Source organism: Ictalurus punctatus, chromosome 12, assembly GCF_001660625.3.
Source record: "Ictalurus punctatus breed USDA103 chromosome 12, Coco_2.0, whole genome shotgun sequence".
Taxonomy (NCBI): domain Eukaryota; kingdom Metazoa; phylum Chordata; class Actinopteri; order Siluriformes; family Ictaluridae; genus Ictalurus; species Ictalurus punctatus.
Genome location: NC_030427.2, coordinates 21,728,711 through 21,740,296, shown reverse-complemented (window position 1 = coordinate 21,740,296; position 11,586 = coordinate 21,728,711). Strand labels below are relative to the sequence as shown.

General features: G+C 37.3%; 1 protein-coding gene and 1 long non-coding RNA gene across 2 annotated transcripts in view; one reads left to right on the top strand and one right to left on the bottom strand.

Moving 5' to 3' along the window:
• The first annotated feature begins 7,177 nt into the window (after positions 1-7,177).
• ctps1a (CTP synthase 1a) overlaps positions 7,178-11,586 on the top strand; it is a 50,211-nt gene continuing 45,802 nt past the window's right edge. The window contains exon 1 of the mRNA XM_047158776.1: positions 7,178-7,195. The gene's annotated coding sequence lies outside the window, so the exon portion shown is untranslated. The remainder of the gene's footprint in view (positions 7,196-11,586) is intronic.
• The window catches only part of LOC124628688 (uncharacterized), an 11,704-nt gene continuing 8,585 nt past the window's right edge, over positions 8,468-11,586 (bottom strand). The window contains exon 3 of the long non-coding RNA XR_006983298.2: positions 8,468-8,606. This is a non-coding gene — a long non-coding RNA (uncharacterized LOC124628688). The remainder of the gene's footprint in view (positions 8,607-11,586) is intronic.

The following is an 11,586-nucleotide window of genomic DNA, read 5'->3' as shown; positions in this document are numbered from 1 at the left end:
AGTGGAAACCCAAGACTCCTTAGAAAAATGTTAAACAACCCTCCTTACAAAAAAAGCTTCCCAATATCAATGGTTATACATTCCTCTTTGTTAAATTACAACACATTTACAAAAAAATCCATCTATTATTGGCTGTAGACAATGTCGAATGTCCATTTTACAAGTCTCTGTGTAGGTTTTTACTATATAAAGGAACATATTAGAATGAATACATTACTCGAAACCTTTCATTTCAATTACAGCAGGCACTATCCCAGAGCTGCTGTTACAGTAAAAAAAAAAAAAAAAGAAAAAAGAAAAAAGATGCATTTAACCTCAGATGACTGTAGGTCAATCAATTTCAAAACCCAATCAAAATAAAGCGGTTTTCTGCCAAAAGTCTACACTCCAGCTGCAATGGCTGGGACAGTATTATTAGCTTCAAAGGAAACGGCGTGATAAGGATCTGTAAATTATGCTGACCCCTATAGAGATATTGGCATTTCACAGCTCAACATTCAACCTGCAGAAAGTCATTAGTTAGCTGAGTGAGCTAGACTAGCTAGCTAGATCTTTAGATGTTTTACAGTATGAAAGCTCTGTATTAAACTGAATTGCATGTTGTGGTAAATATATATATATATATATATATATATATATATATATATATATATATATATATATATATATTTATATATATATATATATATATATATAGATATATATATAAAACACTATTATAAACGCTATATATAGCGTTTATAATGTAGGTGGTGCTCACTTCAGCATAGCTCACTTGGTTAGTTAACATAATTGCTCAACATGCCTTCCTCAGATATAAAAAAAAATTCATATAAGTAGTGTAGGCATGTAAAAATAAAATAAAAAGGGGGTTTCACAACACGACTAACTTGAGTCATTTTCTTGATCACTACTTTTACTTTTATGTGATAAGATTGCTGCATTTTCATGTTATTTTGTAATTTGGGGAAACATTCCTAATCAGCTATCAGACTTGTCCTTCATGGCTGCTCTTTTGGTCACCACTCATTGTCACTACTGTTCAGTGGGTGGGACTAAACATTCTTACCCCCACCATTTTCATATTGTCCAGTGCCAACAGGATGGCAAACACCCTCGCGTGCCCAACCATGCATATCAGCTTGGGTAATTATAGCAAGAATAACACATAGGAGGCCTCTCCCCTAATGCCGAGGCAGCAGCACAAATGACCACTCAAAGTGTGTGTGTGTGTGTGTGTGTGTGTGTGTGTGTGTCATTGTAAGGGCCTGGAGGAATGAGCTTATTGATTTCTGGAGACTGTGGCTAAATAGCTTCCCGCCACTTCTGTCAAAGTGCCCTGCTTGAAGAGGAAAAGGGGGAAAATTGAACCAATGCTCAGAGATCTCACTCGTTAGCATGCTCTCAGTGCCTTTTAGAAGCTTGTGACATTCAACACACTCTCCATCAAAACAGCTAAATGTGACACATTACTATGGGTTTATCTGACAGATACTGTGTCTCTTTTAAATCCATCCATCTTCTATACCGCTTGTCCTTTTCAGGGTCACAGGAACCTGGAGCCTATCTCAGGGAGCATTAGGCACAAGGCAGGGTATCCATGGGTGTCCATCCATCGCAGGGCACAATCACATACACACTCACACACCCATTCATACACTACAGACACTTTGGATATGCCAATCACATACACACTCACACACCCATTCACACACTACGGACACTTTAGACATGCCAATCAGCCTACCATGCATGTCTTTGGACTGGAGGAGGAAACCAGAGTACCCGGAGGAAACCCCAAACAGCACGGGGAGAACATGCAAACTCCGCACACACAGGGCCACAGTGGGAATCGAACCCCCAGCCCTGGAGATGTGAGGTGAACGTGCTAACCACTAAGCCACCGTGTGCCCATCTCTTTTAAATTTCAACCTGAAATGTATCTTGAGTAATGTAAAACAGTGTAGTATAGTATAATTTATCTTTTTGTTGAGACAAGTAGATGAGTGGAGTTAAAACGACGTTTTAAGAGAATTTTAAAGCACATGTTTATTAATTATATGTATACAGAAATAAAGTATATGTAGCCTACTGTTGCCACCAAAATGACAAAAACATTTAATTTATTGGGAAAGTGTGTCTACAATATATACGATATACAGTACATCATATTACTATGCAAGTATTTAGTATATACTTATACTAATAGGGTTCAAAAGCTACAAAAGCAATCAGAACTATTATGAGCTTATGAGAGTTTCCTATGTGAATTACATTTATAACTGATGAACGTTTTTCAAAACGAATACTTCGTGATCAAGATCACTTACATTTCAATTTAAACTAATCATTTCATTGTTGTCTCAGTTTTTAAGTGCATTATTTTTCATTGATCTTGTCAAATCCCTGACTCTACAGGAAGCTCAGTGGGGTGCTTCAGTACAGTGGGGGAAAAAACAGTGGGTTTTTGGTGTGGCCCTAGGCTTTACTTACCATCTAACTTGTGTTTGTCTCTGTCAGCCTTTTCATGAATGCAAGAGGGAAAGACATTTTGTTTAGGACCTTTAGGGTTGAAGCATGCCCTTGTTCTCTGTGGTTTTAAAGTCTTGATTGTTCTTATTCATCTGTTGTTGGGACAAACAATTTTGAGTTAACCGGATTAAATTTAACTGACTGGAAATAATTAAATGGGGGAAAAAAACCTTCACATAATGAAATATTTGTCATTTAAAATTCTGAAAACAACATTTTTATTTATCAGAGCCTAAATAACCAACCTCTATAAACAAACAAATAACGTCAGGTGGCAAAAAATAAATAAATAAATAAATAATAATTTGTAGTAATTTTCTCCCCAAAAGTAAACCAATATTCAGAAAGGAAGCAGGAACAAATAAGTATCAAAATCAATAAGAGAGTAATTAGCAACCAAGTGTGACTAATGAAATGTACAAGATTAGTTCATCATGAAGTGTGACGGCCTCTATAAAAGCAGAAATTTTGGCAGTTTGGTGTTCTTGAGCACTCAGGTGTGTGGCTACATAATGCCAAGAAGAAAGGACATCAGCCATGACCTCAGAAGCAATTGTTGCTCCTTATCAATCTGGAAAGGGTTATTAGGCCATCTCTAAAAAAAAAAAAAATGTTGAAATACACCATTCAACAGTTAAAAGGATTGTTTGCAAATGGAGAGCCTTCAGGACAGTTGCCAATCTTCCCAGGAGTGAGAGTCCCAACAAATTCAGTCTGAAGTCAGACCATTTAGTGCTCAGAGATATAAATAAAACCCCCAGATCTCCATCATATGACCTACAGACCTCATGACAGCACAATCAGAAAAAGATTGAACAAGTATGGCTTTCATGGAAGGGTTACAAGGAAAAAGACCCTTCTCTCCAAAAATAATATGGCAGCATGACTTAAGTGTGTAAAATCGCATCTGAACAAACCACAAAAGTTCTGGAACAATATCCTTGTGACTGATGAGACCAAGGTGGCGATGTTTGGTCTCATCAGCATGATGCACAGTGCCACATTTGGTGATACACAAACACAGTACATCACCACAACACCACGCACCTACTGTGAAGCATGATGGTGGATGGAGTGATGATTTGGGCTTGTTTTGCAGCCACAGGACCTTCTTCAGATCTTGAGATAAATGTGAGGCCTTCTATCCAGCAGTTTTATCTGGACTGAAATTGTGTCATGCAACAGGACAATGATCCCGAACATACCAGCACACATCTTTATGGCTAAAGAAGAAAAAAATTAAGGTGCTGGAGTGGCCAGACCTCAACCCCATTGAGATGCCCTAAAACATCAATGAACTGAAGCAATGTTGTAAAGAGTGGGCCACATTTTCTCCAAAATGATGTGAGAGAAAATGATGTAGGAGACAAACTCCTACAGAAAAGGAACAGTTTAATTCAAGTTAATGCTACTAAAGGTGGTTCTACATGTTACTGAATTATATGGTGTACATATTTTTCTCACCCGGTTTTTGAATGTTGGTATACTTTCTTGGGGGAAATGACTACATATTGAAATCTGTTGTTTTTTTTGTTGCCATCTGGGGCTATTTGTTTGTATATAGAAGTTGGTGAGGCCACATAGTTGGCATTTAGTCTCTGATAACTAAAAACCTAGAATTGAAGGAGGTTGTACTTTCTTTTTCCCATAACTGTATATACAGATTGACAGGCCATTGAGAAGTCCCACGCATTCAACAGTTATTCTATGTTTAATAATCACGTAACACCATCTTGATCAAAGCATAACGTTCACTACGTAATGAAAGCACACTTAGCTGGCAAGCTAGCAATTAAAACATTACCCTTTTTGCAGCCACATTTGTTAAACATGCTCCTTATTTATTTAACCTGATCTCTGCAGGCAGAAAGTATAGGCAAGTAAGTAAAACATTTCTGTGTTTGTGAAATATATTACTTTTTTTTCTAAAAGCAGAAGTATCAAATTATGTCAACGGCAGAAAAAAACTTATTTCAGTCAAAACCAGATTTGTCATCATTTTTTGTCTATTTGCAGAATAACAACAGACTGATAGGCTCTATGCCACATAATAGAATTCATGTCTAGTGAGTATTTTTAATATAATTTTGCCTAGTTGAATATATTTTCAAATGCCAAAAATATCATAGAATTTGTTTTATCAAGACATCTTAATATATATTTTTGAAAGGTAATAAAGTGTAGTCTTGGTGACTGTGTGCATTTCCATATTGCACTTAGAATATAACAGCAGGCTGACTGAATAAATAAATTGTTATTTTGTGGGCTGTGTTTATATTTGCTAATTCCTCATCTCTATTAAGGCAGTAAAATTCAGGTATATTTATTGCCATAATCGAGTGTTTGGTATTTAATTCATTTTGCTCATTCATATAGTTAATTGTAAGGTGTTCTATGTGTAATATCTCATCAATGTCTGGTTCACATTTAGCACTCACAACAAAATTGTTAAGGAGAAACGGATTTATTCACTTTAATTAATTAGCTGTTTTTTGGAAGAACCTTTTTTGTATTTACAGCAAGTTGTGGAGTGGCAAAAAGAGTCTGCTTCCACACAACTAGGTTCTAAGAAATGGGACAAGCCGTGTTTGAAGTCAGTAAACTATTATTTTGGCATTGCATTTGTACTAAAAAAAAAAAAAAAAAAAAAAAAAAAGTGTCATGTTTTTTAAAAAGGTTTTCGCTATGTCTGCAGATTTCAAACAAAATTTGCTGACAAAGTGGTATTAAAAAAAAACATGTGTATCTGCTGTTCCACTGCTCCTCCCATATCAGTGCAGACTTTTTCATTTCTGATAACAAAAATAGCTACTGAAAAAACAAACTGAAAAGACAAAATTATCAATAACCAGAAAATGTGCACGTGTTCCAACATGTAAATGTCCCAGATGCTTGCATTCATAAAATAAAGTTTAAATTTAGCTGCATATAATGCGCAACTGCAGGTTTCTGTTTCATCTGTCAGTCTGCTGCTGGGTGCTATGATTCCGGTTGAGTGCACTCCTGTATAAACCAACAACTTTAATAAGTTCTGCAATTTTAATAAGAGCTTCCATATATCACTGCTTGGACTACACCAGTAATGCACATCAAATACAATCAAATTACATACTTAAAGCAGCAAAATATGGATGATAATGTATATCATGAGCTTTTATTACTGTATAAAGTTCAGTTTGCTATTCTAGATTCACCCTGATAGAATTTAATACTATGATGTGTGTGTAAAATTGTGATATTTTTGTGGCAGTCTGGGAAAACCCAACAGATGTCACTGTGACTGAATTCTGGAAAACAGCCAAAAAAACAAATTAAAAAATCAGGTTTTGACCAAAATATGCTTTGACACATCTACTTTGATGTGGATTTTTATTTATTTATTAATTTTCCATGGCTTTCTATTATTTTTGCTTTTACTTATTACATGTTAAATGAAATGCAACGGTGTGTTTCAGTGGATTGAGAATGACAATGCTGTATCTTTTATGTCTGGTTGAGATACATGAAAAAAAAAAAGATAAACACCTTTCAGTTCAGGAAAAACTGTAACTTTCAGAACTATATATAGTAGAACATGTCGCAGTTTCTCAATGTGGTGGGTTTTTCCAGGCTGCCACACATGCACATGTCATCACCATGTCATCGGCCCTTTATGCGTGTGATGTACTGGCATGGCATGAACACTGTGTGTGATTTCATTTGGTCATTTTTAGACCTCTTCTTCTTCTTCAATTCTGCACTGGTGTCCCTAATGTCATGCTTGTGTAGGTTTAGAGTTTCACTTCTGTGACAAAAAGGGAGTCCATGATTTCACAAGTGCACGTGTTGGAACAACACCTGTAGGTACACAGCACATCTTATTTTTCATAACAGCAAGAGCTTGATATCTTGTTGTTCTGTGGGTATCTTGGGTTATTGTCAGGACATGAAAAATTAAAACCTGCCCTACAGCTAAACTGCCTAGTTAGCGCATCCTCCAAACACAGAATTTGATGCACACCAGTGAATATCAGGACTGAGTGCAAGAAACTGGAGGCCATGCCTAGAAGCCTTCTACTTCAGATCTAGTTCAAATGCTGGCCTATGGCAGGCAAGCCAACTGCACAAGATTTCAACAGCTTGAATTCTGATCTAGGATCAGTTATCAGCGTCCAAACTGCCTGTACTGATTTGGATCCTCTGTGCCATGCTGTGTTTGGGCCTTAAGCTCCATCTGCTTAGCCATTGAACTCAGCAGTATACTGTAGCCTGGGGCTTGTGAGGGTGGACATTGCTTTGGTATGTGGCTATCTATCTTTAGTATATTTTGACTTTTTTTTTTTTTTTTGCAACTCACTGTTGACAGAAAGATGACTGACATTTCCACATAAATATAACTGGATTCTGACAATGTTATTGAGCAATATTGAGCTTTGCTGTGAGTCTAATCTCTCTCTCTCTCTCTGTCTCTCTCTCTCGCTCTACACTGTTGTTCAGGGATAACAACACACACACACACACACACACACACACACACACACACACACACACACACACTTAGTGGCATTACTCTCAGCCCCTTACTTCCTCTTATTGTAAGCAGCAGGAAGAAGATAGGTGAAGAGACTGTTTCCGCTCAAAAGGCACAGAAGAAAAACTTCGATGAGATGCCAGTTCTACAGAAGTAAGGTTTTAATGTATCATGAAGCTCATGTTGAGGTATAACTGAAAAGACAGAATTACATCGAAATAAAATTATTGATAAATATACTTGATTCATATGAAAAGTTACAAAGGTTAATGATAGGGCTGGAAGGGAGCAGACAGACCTTTTCTCATGTCTTCATTTGTATGAAATCAAACAAAATCTCCCCAAATTGTTTTCAATTTCCTGTGCTTATTCAAATTCTTGAAAATTTCTCATGAGACCAGATTCACTTCAACTCATACAACAATTCTCTCTGTTGTTCTTACATATAACTGTCTTGCATTTTTGGGGGGTTATTTGTTCCAAACTTGTCAGGACATTTACTTTTTGCATTTGTATTTAGTCATTTGGCAGGCAATCATATTCAGATAATCTTACATAAACATTCAAGCAGAAAAAGGTGTAAACAAAGCCCGTGGCAGCATTTAAACTTCAATCTTCAGGATCTTCAGTCTTTCCTTTAATCATTTATTTATTTGGTCACAAAACAAGTTAATTAAATTACCCTTTTACAATACAAACATAAAGGTTGTACTTTAAAGTATATATACTAACTTAGATTTTCCCTTTGAACAGTAACATAAAGGGTAGACATGGTGTGTAGTGTGTAAGGGAATACAGTGTCTCATAAACTCATCAGTATGATATTTTGAATACCTTTGGAATGCAAGGAAGCTATGGGTGCAGTATGTGCAATGCAGATACCTAGCTATCAGTGGTGGATTCTGGTAAAGAAGCCGTGTAAACCTTCAAATGTTTTGATGAATATTTATGACGAGTAAATTATAGACGCATTCTTTAAATAAAAACCTCTCTGCTTAGAACAAATGATAACAATTCGTAAAAATAGCATGATTAATATTCTCCGACTGCTTCTGAGAGCATTAGCATTGCACAAACAAATTACCTCCCTTACCAACATGCTCATCAGAATGCGTATACACACATACACATACACACACACACTCACACACACACACACACACACACACACACACCATGCTGACTATCACGTCCACAGTAACTGCACACTGACACAAGCATGTGTGCAGCACACCAAACCAGTCGATGAATCATTAACCATCTGCTGTTCAGGCAGAGAGAGAAGGGCAGAGAGGGAGAGAGAAGGGGAGTGAAAGAGATCATCAAGACCACAGAACAAAGTCTGCTTTTTATGGCGTCTCTCAGGACAACAACAATGTCTCTGTTTAGCTTGCAGAATTGCCTGAGAGAAAGAGATACAGTGTGGAAGAAGCCTAGAGGAGGAAAACAGAGAGAAGCCCTGTGTTTAGTGAGAGGTAACCAGTTAAGATTTGCTCTCCGAGGGTAATTGTAGCAGCTGTAGGGCAGATTGCAGGGAGCCACAGAGAGCGATCAGCTGGAGCAGCTGTTGAAACACCGGCAAACAGAAAGAAAAAACACAATATAATAAACAGAGCAGGTTAAGTCAAGTTAAAGTTAAATATATAAAACATATTTTCCCCCCAGATCATCCCAATGCAATGATTCCATGATTTAGCATCTATAATCATTATTACAACATCATTATTATTATTATTATTATTATTATTATTATTATTATTAATAATAATAATAATAATAATAGCAATAATACATGCATTATTGAGCAAAGTTTTAAGAGTTATCAGTATGATCAGTATGATAGTAGTTTCATTCCAAAATGCAATATAATTCTTTTTTAATTAATTAATTCATTAATTGATCCATTTATTTATTTATTTATTTAGTTAGTTATTTTACAAAATTTGTTTTTTTTTTTTATATTAGTCACCCTGACAAGTATTTCATTTTATAATCATAGCACGGTTTTCATTTCTGACAGTAGTTCCTGATGTTACATAAATTAGTTATAGGTTTATATTAATGTCATAGTTCTAATGTTTATAATTTCATTATCCAGTGTCACCCAGATAAGGATGGGTTCCCTTTTGAGTCTGGCTCCTCTCAAGGTTTCTTCCTCATGTCGTCTCAGGGAGTTTTTCCTTGCCACCGTCACCTCTGGTTTGCTCATTAGGGATTAATTCATACATTTAAAATCTATATCCTGAATTTATACATTTCTGTAAACCTGCTTTGGGATAATGTATGTTGTTAAAAGCGCTATACAAATAAAACTGAATTTGAGCTTGTTTTGTTGATCTGGAGGTTTGCTTTGGGTCGCTGGCCTGCTGAAAGGTGAAATTCCTCTTCATCTTAAGTGTTTCAGCAGAAGCCTTATGGTTTTGGGCCAAAATTGACTGGTATTTGGAGCTGTTCATTATTCCCTCCACCCTGATTAAAGCCCCAGTTGCAGCTGAAGAAAAACAGCCAAAGTATGATGCTGCCACCACCATGCGTCACCGTGGGGATGATTTTCTTTTGGTAATGTGTTTTTATTTGTGCCAAACATATTTTTTGGTATTATGGCCAAAAAGTTCAACTTTGGTCTCATCAGACCACAACACATTATTCCACATGGTTTTGGAGACTGGATGTATTTATTATTTATTTTTTGGTTTAAAAAGGCTTGCCACTCTACCCCATAGCCCAGAGATATGAAGAATTTGGGAGATTGTTGTCACATGTAGGGTGCAACCAGTACTTGCCAGAAATTGCTGCTATTCTTTTATTGTTGTTGTAGTTCTCTTGGCAGCCTCCCTGCCCAGTTTTCTCCTGATCTTCTCATCAATTGTAGCGGGATGTCCTGTTCTTAGTAGTGTCACTGTCCGGCCATGTTTTCTCCACTTGTTGATTACTGTCTTTACAGTGTTCCATGGTATATCCATCCATCCATCTTCTATACCACTTTTCAGGGTCACGGAGAACCTGGAGCCTATCCCAAGGGCACAAGGCGCGGTACAGGTTAGATCAACCTGATTTACCATTAGGCTACCATTCATGTCTTTGGACTGGGGGATGAAACTGGAGTACCCGGAGGAAACCCCCGCAGCACGGGGAGAACAAGCAAACTCTGCACACACAGGGCCATGGTGGGAATCGAACCCCCGACCCTGGAGGTGTGAGGCGAACGTACTAACCACTAAGCCACCGTGCACCCTATGGTATATCCAGTAGAAAGTTTTTTGTAACCCTCTCCTGATTGATATTTTTAACATTGAGATCCCGTACCTGCTTTGTATGCTCTTTGCAGCCCATGGCTTTTCCAGTTGGATGTTACCAAGAAGATGTCAAGAAAATCCTATAGGAACAGCTGTACTTTATTTGGGGGCAATCAGTCACTTTAAGTGATGGCAGAAGTATACTAATTAGTATTTAACATGAGTTGGTTGATTCTCAGCACTGCCACATTCACAATTATAAAAGGGTGTGCATACTTATGCAGCTGGCGTTTGGAAGATTTTTCTTTTTCTTTTTAAAAAATAACAAACATTTCTGGGTGTTTGTAACTTGATATTTATATGTTGCAATTTCACACTAAAGGTGAAAAAGGTTCTGACATGATTCATCTTGGTTTCATTTTTTTACGTTACAAAAACCTGCCATTTTAACAGGGGTGTGTAGACTTTTTATATCCACTGTACATGTCCCATAAGTATTTAGTTGCATTGTTTTTTTTAAAACTGTGGGAATTTGGTGTGCATAATTTTTTAACAAAAGCTCTTCATATATTTTAATTTACTGCAAATGGAAATTGCCCTTATTAAGCACTAAGCATCCCAGAGTTAGCACTGAGAGGGAGGACTGCCAGGGGTGGCAGAATTGCAAGAGGTGATGCAAGATACATGTAATTATACTATCAGTGACAGATTCTATATTATAAAAAGCAATCGTGTGTGTGTGTGTGTGTGTGTGTGTGTGTGTGTGTGTGTGTGTAGGAATAGTGCATATCTGCAAGCTGTCACACTTTGACTTTAAGAGGACGCCCTGCTGTCTCAAATCCCAACACATACTGGCTAAAAAGCTCTATTGTGAGCAGGAGGCTAGTATGCAAGTGACAAAGCATCATTGTCATTCACACAAACATGCACACACAGACTCACACATGCAAACATACGGCTCCCAGTCACGAGATACGGTCCACTGTCAGAGCGCCAAAAGGACCACAGGACAAAAGGAGGTACTGAGAGTTTCTTCCGAGTCAAAAAGCGAATGAAAAGGGAAGAAAGGGGGAAGGGGCAAAGAGGAGGAACTTATCCTAATGGACATAGAGATGCTGGAGAGGGAAAAGCTCTCTGCCTCTGTTATCTCTCTCTTTAGTCTTTATCCTCTTCAAAGGGCTGTCTCTGCTCATTAGTATGGTCCTTCATGACCGGAGAGTACCACCAATGATTTATTCAGAGTCATGTTTAGTAAGACATTACCATTTATTGTCCTTTCACTAGTGTCATTTGGTGCAAATAATCTAG